Consider the following 9,712-nt stretch of genomic DNA (forward strand, 5'->3'; position numbering starts at 1 on the left):
TACAGTGACTGGCTGGCAATCCCTGCATGTTCATTGGCTCTGTAAAGAGCGCCAAACATGCAGGGCGGAGACCCGAGCTCCCGCCCGAGTAACCCGGAAATGCTCGGTGCTCGCTGAACATCCCGAGTAGCGTGATGCTCGGGCGAGTACCGAGCAGTGTCGAGCATGTTCGCTCAACACTAATAAGAACTAAAAAATGTATATAGAAGACTATCAAATTAAATATAGGTACATAGAAGAATGACATGGACATGAGTAAAAAACAAAATGAGATGTGAATTATGAAGGCAATGGTATACCTGGATTTGGTAGTCAGTATGAGAACGTAGGGCATGTATTCAATGCATTATTGTAAATACTGGAAAGAGAGCAAAAAGAGGATTGAAATATTGAACACGTGTAAAACAAAATGAGGAAATCTCCACATTAGAGTATTCCTGGGTCCCATCAGTATGATTGTAATGATATTGACGCGCCCCTGGGCCTGTGTCGCGCTGCGGTGCGCACGCGGGAGCTTACCCGGAGCCGGATCCGTGGAGGGTTGTAATCTCGTGGCGGTGACCCGGTCCGTGCCCAGGGAGTCAAACTAGACGGCAGTCTATTAGTAGTAAATAGTTGATGACTACGCCACCCGTTGAGTGCAGCCAGGAAGCTGCTGCTGCAGGGCAGACCGCTGAGGCCGGTGGTAGGATTGTGCAGCGTGATAGTATAACCCCCAACGGGAGGGGTATGGCCTCAGGGCAGCCGACGTGGATGATGGGGGTAGCAGGAACCACTCAGAGACGGTACGGTGTAGTTCAGGGTCTTTACTGGTAACAACGACAGACCCTCCCGGAGTACTTGCTAGCAAACGGGGCCTGGTCAGTCTTTGAGCAGATGGGATCTCCCCTGGCCAGGCGTAGTTGTAGGCCTCCCAAACTGACTGTACTCTTCTGGCTACCTTGCTAGAAGCTGATGTAAGTAGCCCACGTCCCTGAGTGTACCGTGTGGTGCTCACCCGTATGGCCGGTGACTCGGGGCCTTCTAATGGCTTCCGCTCCACGATGGCGGTGCTGGTCCCACGCGTGTGACCGTGCCTTCAGGCTTCTGGGCCAGAGGACCTGAAATCCCCTGCCCGACGGATTCTGCTGCTGGGTAGGAGTTAGTCCCCACAGCCTCGGACTCCGGGTCCGGTAAAGAATCTTCTTAGTCAGGGCGAGCTCTGTAGCTGCCAGCCCCTGACTCCTTGTAACTCTGCTGTTTCCTATGCTGCTTCTCTTCTCCACTCTCCTTGTCTGACTCACCCTGCCTCAGCCCCGGGTTTTTACAGGGGAAGTTCTTCCCCTCCCAAGACTGGGCAGGAGGTGTGGCATGCACAGGATCCCTGACCAAAGGACCTCCCACCTGCTCTCAGACATAATATCTCTATCACTGTGGCAACCAGACCTCTGGGGTGTCACATTCCCCCCTAGTGAAATTTAGTACTCCGGGACTAAACACATTTAGAAAAACATAACAAAGTATAACAATAACAATACTATAAGAAAAACACATAAGATGGTTACGGCGTGTCCGCAACCGGATGCAGTCTTTGAAGAAAAGCAAAGGTGTCCATTTCACCAACACAGGGAGACGTAACCAGGTAGGGGTCTGTCCTACCCCGAGTCCTTAACAGTCTCTAGTCCATCCTGGGTTACGCTCCAACTATATACAAGGATTCCCGGTAAATCCACCAAGGTTTCCTAAAAGTAACTAGAAACACAAAATTATACACAAGCAACAAGACACAGAAAAACACAGATAAAACAATTTATACACTTTAAATTCTCCAGCGTGCGGGTAACTGGCCTCTAGTGGCCCGAGTGGACCTACGGAGCTGACTGTCTGGCCCTGAACTACAGGGTGTAGGAGCTGTCAAGGGTAAACTGGGCAGCTGTCTACCGGCTCTTTGTCTCACTAGGGGTACGGCAGGCTCACTATAAGCAGAGGGTTGATTCTCCTGTTCTGCTTGTGTGGAGTCTTCTGCCTCCTGGACCGGCTGTTCTTCCAGCTCTACCCGTTGCTCCGTAGGTTCTTGGGATGATGGTTGGAGGAAGGTGAGTACGGGTACCACAACTGCACCATTGACTTGAGTCCAAGACTGAGGAAAGTCCCCGAGCACGGTACTAACCATATCTTCCCTTTCTTCCACGGGTCGATGGTCTTCTTGTTCCTCTTCAGGGTTCCTCAGTTGTTCGGGACACTTCTTCAGGTGGTCCCGGGATACAATGGCTGTGGTTTCCCCTCCGTCTTTACTGATGGTACAGACCTTCGGGTTCTCGTGGCTTGAGGGCAGTACGGTGTACGGGTCCTTCTCCCACTGGTCGTCCAACTTGTGGAGCCGTCTCTTCCTCTTCAAGACCTGCTCTCCGGGTACCAGGGGAACAGCGGGAGCATACTGGTTGTAAGTTTTCTCTTGTCTTTCCCTAGCCTGACAGAGACTTCGCTCCACGCTCTCCTGTACTCTCCGGTACTGCTGCTGCCTCTCTGTGTCCCAGTCTGTTTCTGGTGAAGTGTCCTCGGGGGTCAGGACTCCCATTTCCAGGTCAACAGGTAACTTACCAGGTCTTGCCCTCATTAGGTAAGCCGGGGTACAGTTGGTGGAACCTACCGGGATGTGGTTGTATAGGTCCACCAGATCGGGCAACTTTTCAGGCCACAGACTGCGTTCTTCCAGGGGCAACGTTTTTAGAAGATCCATTACCACCTGGTTCATTTTTTCACAAAGTCCATTAGTCTGCGGATGGTAGGGTGTCGTCCTTATCTTCCGGCAGCCATACAGATTGCAGAATTCCTGAAAGACCTCCGCTTCAAAGGCAGGTCCCTGGTCCGTCAGCACTTGGTCCGGGTACCCGTGTGGACGGCAGAAGTGCTGCTGGAAGGCTCTAGCTGCTGTTTGAGCCGTTAAGTCCTTGACGGGGACGACAACCAAGAACCGGGAGTAATGATCCACGATGGTTAACGCGTAGACGTAGCCACTTCTGCTTGGGGTCAGTTTTACATGATCCAAGGCTACCAGTTCCAACGGTTGCCGGGTGACGATGGACTGCAGGGGAGTCTTCTGGCTGGCTCGGTCCTTCCTTCTCAGGTTGCACGGGCCACAATCTCTGCACCACTTCTCGATGGTTCCCCTCATGCCTACCCAGTGGAACCGCTCGCGCAGCAGGAACTCCAGCTTTTTCCACCCAAAGTGTCCAGCTCCGTCGTGGTATGCCTCCATCACCATGGCTGCGTCTCTTCGTGGCACCACTACTTGCCAGAGTAATTCATGCGTCCGGGAGTTAACCATTCTGCGGCACAACTTCCCTTTGTAAAGGAACAGTCGACTCTTCTCTGCCCATAGTTGTTTGGCTTCCTCCGGAGCGTCTGGTTCAAGGCGAGCCTCCGGCCGAGTCAGCATCTCCTTCACCAGTCGGACGGCAGGGTCGCTGTCTTGCGTTTCCGCCCAGTTGTAGTGGGGTAAGGGGTTCAACGTAGCAGCCTGCTTACTCCTTACCCGGTGGGAATACTGAATAGTCCCATGACGGTGGAACGCAGGGAGTTCAACTTCTTCCAGTCCCTCCGGATCTTCTCCTCCGTCCGGCAGGTTGGGCATCCTGGACAGGGCGTCCGCGTTGGTATTGGAGCGTCCTGCCCGGTATTTAATTGTGAACTCGTAGTTGGACAGACGGGCCATCCACCTCTGCTCCAGGGCACCGAGTCTTGCCGTGTCCAGGTGTGTCAGCGGGTTGTTATCCGTGTACACGGTGAACCGGGAAGAAGCGAGGTAATGCTTAAAGCGCTCAGTGATTGCCCATACTACGGCCAGGAACTCTAACTTAAATGAGCTGTAATTCTCGGGGTTCCTTTCGGTGGGTCGCAGTTTTCGGCTGGCGTAGGCGATTACTCGTTCCTTCCCCTGCTGGATCTGGGACAGTACGGCTCCTAGCCCGATGTTACTGGCGTCGGTGTAGAGGATAAAGGGCTGGCTATAATCCGGGTACGCCAGGATTTCGTCCCCCGTGAGGGCCATCTTCAGCTGGCGGAAGGACTCTTCTTCCAGCTCTTCCCATTTGAAGGGCGGCTTCTGGTTCTTGGCCTTCCGGGACTGGCCTATCAGGAGGTCCTGCATAGGTGCTGCCTTTTTGGTGAAACCGGGAATAAACCTTCGGTAGTAGCCTACCAACCCGAGGAACTGCCGCACTTCTTTTACGCTGGAGGGGCTTGGCCATCCCTTAATTGCGGTGATCTTATCGGGGTCGGGAGCCACTCCGTCAGCGCTCACCACGTGTCCCAGGTACTGCACCTTTGGTTTCAGGAGGTGACACTTGGAGGGTTTCACCTTTAGGCCGTAACTCGCCAGAGCCTCGAACACTTCCGCCAGGTGTTTCAGGTGGTCCTCATACGTCTTGGAATATACGATGACATCGTCCAGGTACAACAGGACCGTCTCAAAGTTTCTGTGGCCCAGACAACACTCCATTAGGCGTTGGAAGGTTCCTGGTGCGTTGCAGAGTCCGAACGGCATGCAGGTGAACTCGCTAAGTCCCATCGGGGTGGTGAATGCGGTCTTCTCCCGGTCCGCCTCTGCTACAGGAACCTGCCAGTACCCGCTAGTGAGATCCAAGGTAGAGAAGAAGTTAGCAGATCTTAAAGCAGCCAATGACTCCTCTATCCTTGGTAAGGGGTACGCATCCTTGTGTGTGATACGGTTGATTTTCCGGTAATCTACACACATCCTCATGGTGTTGTCTTTCTTTTTGACTAAAACTAATGGGGCTGCCCAGGGGCTACAACTATCCCGGATTACCCCAGCCTCCTTCATATCTCTAAGCATCCCCTTGGCGTGTTGGTAATGTGCAGGGGGTACGGGTCGATACCTCTCTTTTATGGGAGGATGATCTCCCGTGGGGATGCGATGTTCTACCCCCTTGACTCGCCCGAAGTCTAACGGGTGTTTACTAAACACTCTCTCATACTCTTGAACCACCCGATAGACTCCTTGTTTCTGATGTGAGGGAGTGGAGTCAGTACCCAAATGTAGTTGCTGACACCAGTCCTCCATGTCTTTCTTAGAGCCGTTACCTTCCTCCGGGTGAGATGGAGGCAAGGGTTCCACAGATTGTATAGAACTTTGATTAGTGGTATATAATTTGGCTAGCGTGGCATACCGGGGCAGGTACACTTCCCTCTCCCCGATATTTATTATGCGAATGGGCACCCTCCCATGGCGTACATTGACCACCCCCCGTGCTGTCAAAATGGTGGGCCTACTGTCTGAGTAAACTGGTTCTACCATTGCCTGGTAATCTCTACCTCTCAGACCAATAGCTGCCCGGCACCAAATCATCATTTCACTTTTTGGGGGCATGGCAATAGGAAAAGGGTCACACATTCTTACGCTACCAATCTCACCGCCGGAGAGTTCCACTTGTTGCCGTTGCATCAGTGCCCGGATCTCTTTCTGGAGCACCCGCTGCTCGCCGGAGCTGGCATTCTTGGCAACCTGCTGTAAAAGGAAAATCACCTCTGCAAGACAATTTTCAATTACATTAGTTCCTAGAGTTATTTTTGGGTGACTCTCATGTTTATCGATATCTACAATGATCAGTCCCTGTGCGGCCAGTTCGACTCTACCAATTTTGATGGTCACCTCTTTAAATCCGATCTGTGGCACGGGCTGACCATTGCTGGCGATGATACTCAAGTCGTCGTCGGGGTAGCGGGTAATATCCGAGTCATTCCAGTACTGCTTGAAGAGCACGTACGGGATGGTGGTGACCTGTGACCCGGTGTCCAGTAGGGCACTCATGGGAATGCCATCCAGTACCACAGGCAAGACTGGACGTCCTCCCACATATCTGTCGCGCCAGTTCGATGGGCCTGGTGATCTTTTTCCTGGAGGTTGGCCCTCTACCCCAGGTTGTGCCCGTTTAAAGAACAGTACCTTGCCATATGTCCGGGTTGATTGCAGCGGCGGCAGATGGGTCGTCCGTCCTCACTGTATCGGTCACTGGGTCTTCCTCTGGCCGGTGGGGTCCTCCTTGGTCGACGCCACGGGATGTCCTCCGGTCCGGATGCCAGCTGGATCTCCCCTGGGGTGGAAACCTGTAAAGACTGCACAGTTCGGGTTAGCGCAGCAACGCTCTTAGCTAGCTCTTGGACCTGATGGTGTAGGTCTGGAGCCGGGTCATTGTCCAAAGCCTGCGCATCAGCTCCCACAGGCCCTGCTGACAAGGGCGCCGCCTCCTGGTAGTAAGTGGTAGTGGGGCGTCTGTGGGTCACAACGCCACCTGGTGCCGGTTCTCGGAGCACCCGGATGGCTCTGTCCTTGAACTGTGCAAAGTCCAGATGGGGATCCTGTAAGGCCATTGCCCGCAACTGGGTTCGGTGGGCATTGCAATATAAACCCTCTATAAATTGTTCAGTCAACAGCCTGTCCTCGTTTCCCACCCCATCAGGGTCGGTCTGCTTTATGGCCCTCAGGGCCTCTTGTAGGTTTAGTGCATAGTCCCTTATACTCTCATGCGCTCGCTGCTTGCACCCGTAGAATCTAAGCTTAATCTCGGCTGAGGTGCGGGTATCAAAGGTGTCCTTCAGCCGGGTTAGTATCCCTGCGACAGTCTTCCTCCCAGGTGGCCAGGATTTTACTTCCCTTTTGGCTGCCCCGGTTAGTTGGGCCACCAGGATGCTCACTTTTTGCTCTTCTGTGAGGGGGTACACCTGGAAGAGGCTATCCAGCTTTTCTCTAAAGTCATGCAGGGTATGTGACTCCCCTGAGTACTGGGGTAGCCAAGCTGCTCCTGGGATATAGGGCATGGTGAAGGGCATAACTGCAGCAGCGGTAGCGCTGGCGGGGGTTGAGGCAGTGAAGCTCTCCTCCGTATCCGACATCTTCCTCCCCCCTAGTGGACCGTGGCCTACCTTGCGATGATCCTCTTCCGTAGGCCGCGGCTCCGCAGTGGATCGTCAGGGTTGAGGACCTTCCGTCGCGCTCCTGTGACGTCGGCGTCTGCTGGGCTCCTTCCAGGACCTTACGCAACGTCCGGACGTGAGGCGGGGCTTCAGTTCTCGCGCGCTTTCGGAGTCCACGCCCCTCTTCTTCCCGCGCGGCGTCCTCAAGATGGCGTCCAATGGCGGGAAAACTCCACGGATGGCGGGAAGAAGGTCGAAGATGGCGCCGGATGGCGGGAAAACTTCGCGGATGGCGGGAAGAAGGTAGAAGATGGCGCCGGATGGCGGGAAACCTTCACCACTGGTAAGTTTGAACAGTCTTTGCTTTTCAGGCACGCAGTACCCGGTGGTTGCGGGCACGAAATCCTGCCGACTACGCCAAAGTTGACGCGCCCCTGGGCCTGTGTCGCGCTGCGGTGCGCACGCGGGAGCTTACCCGGAGCCGGATCCGTGGAGGGTTGTAATCTCGTGGCGGTGACCCGGTCCGTGCCCAGGGAGTCAAACTAGACGGCAGTCTATTAGTAGTAAATAGTTGATGACTACGCCACCCGTTGAGTGCAGCCAGGAAGCTGCTGCTGCAGGGCAGACCGCTGAGGCCGGTGGTAGGATTGTGCAGCGTGATAGTATAACCCCCAACGGGAGGGGTATGGCCTCAGGGCAGCCGACGTGGATGATGGGGGTAGCAGGAACCACTCAGAGACGGTACGGTGTAGTTCAGGGTCTTTACTGGTAACAACGACAGACCCTCCCGGAGTACTTGCTAGCAAACGGGGCCTGGTCAGTCTTTGAGCAGATGGGATCTCCCCTGGCCAGGCGTAGTTGTAGGCCTCCCAAACTGACTGTACTCTTCTGGCTACCTTGCTAGAAGCTGATGTAAGTAGCCCACGTCCCTGAGTGTACCGTGTGGTCCTCACCCGTATGGCCGGTGACTCGGGGCCTTCTAATGGCTTCCGCTCCACGATGGCGGTGCTGGTCCCACGCGTGTGACCGTGCCTTCAGGCTTCTGGGCCAGAGGACCTGAAATCCCCTGCCCGACGGATTCTGCTGCTGGGTAGGAGTTAGTCCCCACAGCCTCGGACTCCGGGTCCGGTAAAGAATCTTCTTAGTCAGGGCGAGCTCTGTAGCTGCCAGCCCCTGACTCCTTGTAACTCTGCTGTTTCCTATGCTGCTTCTCTTCTCCACTCTCCTTGTCTGACTCACCCTGCCTCAGCCCCGGGTTTTTACAGGGGAAGTTCTTCCCCTCCCAAGACTGGGCAGGAGGTGTGGCATGCACAGGATCCCTGACCAAAGGACCTCCCACCTGCTCTCAGACATAATATCTCTATCACTGTGGCAACCAGACCTCTGGGGTGTCACAATATCACAAGCAATTTCAGTGCTGATGCAGAGGCTAATGGGGAGGCAGGCAGGGGAGTTTAAATGTCATAGGGCCAGAGGCGTAGCTAGGGCTTTGGTTCAGGGAGGAACAAAACTTCTGAGTGGGCCCCTAACCAGGTAACCCTGATTACAACTACACTGCTCAAAAAAATAAAGGGAACACTTAAACAATAGAATATACAGTAACTCCAAGTAAATCAAACTTCTGTGAAATCAAACTGTCCACTTAGGAAGCAACACTGATTGACAGTCAATTTCACAGACTGTTGTGCAAATGGAATAGACATTAGATGGAAATTATTGGCAATTATCAAGACACCCTCAATAAAGGAGTGGTTCTGCAGATGGGGACCACAGACCACATCTCAGTACCAATGCTTTCTGGTTGATGATTGGTCTCTTTTGAATGTTGGCTGTGCTTTCACACTCGTGGTAGCATGAGACAAACTCTGCAACCCACAGAAGTTGCTCAGGTAGTGCAGCTCATCCAGGATGGTACATCAATGCGAGCTGTGGCAAGAAGGTTTGCTGTATCTGTCAGCGTAGTGTCCAGAGGCTGGAGGCGCTACCAGGAGACAGGCCAGTACACCAGGAGACGTGGAGGGGGCCGTAGGTGGGCAACAACACAGCAGCAGGACCGCTACCTCCGCCTTTGTGTAAGGAGGGACAGGAGGAGCACTGCCAGTGCCCTGCAAAATGACCTCCAGCAGGCCACAAATATGTATGTGTCTGCACAAACGGTTAGAAACCGACTCCATAAGGGTGGTATGAGGCCTGACGTCCACAGATGGGGGTTGTGCTCACAGCCCAACACCGTGCAGGATGTTTGGCATTTGCCACAGAACACCAGGATTGGCAAAGTCGTCACTGGCGCCCTGTGCTCTTCACAGATGTAAGCAGGTTCACACTGAGCACATGTGACAGGCGTGACAGAGTCTGGAGACGCCGTGGAGAGCGAGCTGCTGCCTGCAACATCCTTCAGCATGACCGGTTTGGCAGTGGGTTAGTAATGGTGTGGGGTGGCATTTCTTTGGAGGGCCGCACAGCCCTCCATGTGCTCGCCAGAGGTAGCCTGACTGCCATTAGGTACTGAGAAGAGATCCTCAGACCCCTTGTGAGATCATATGCTGGTGCGGTTGGCCCTGGGTTCCTCCTAATGCAAGACAATGCCAGACCTCATGTGGCTGGAGTGTGTCAGCAGTTCCTGCAAGATGAAGGTATTGAAGCTATGGACTGGCCCTCCGGTTCCCCAGACCTGAATCCGATTGAGCACATCTGGGACATCATGTCTCGCTCCATCCACCAACGTCACATTGCACCACAGACTGTCTAGGAGTTGGCGGATGCTTTAGTCCAGGCCTGGGAGGAGATCCCACAGGAGACC

Source organism: Phyllobates terribilis, unplaced genomic scaffold (assembly GCF_046119375.1).
Source record: "Phyllobates terribilis strain yellow unplaced genomic scaffold, ASM4611937v1 Scaffold_1__5_contigs__length_1240528914, whole genome shotgun sequence".
Taxonomy (NCBI): domain Eukaryota; kingdom Metazoa; phylum Chordata; class Amphibia; order Anura; family Dendrobatidae; genus Phyllobates; species Phyllobates terribilis.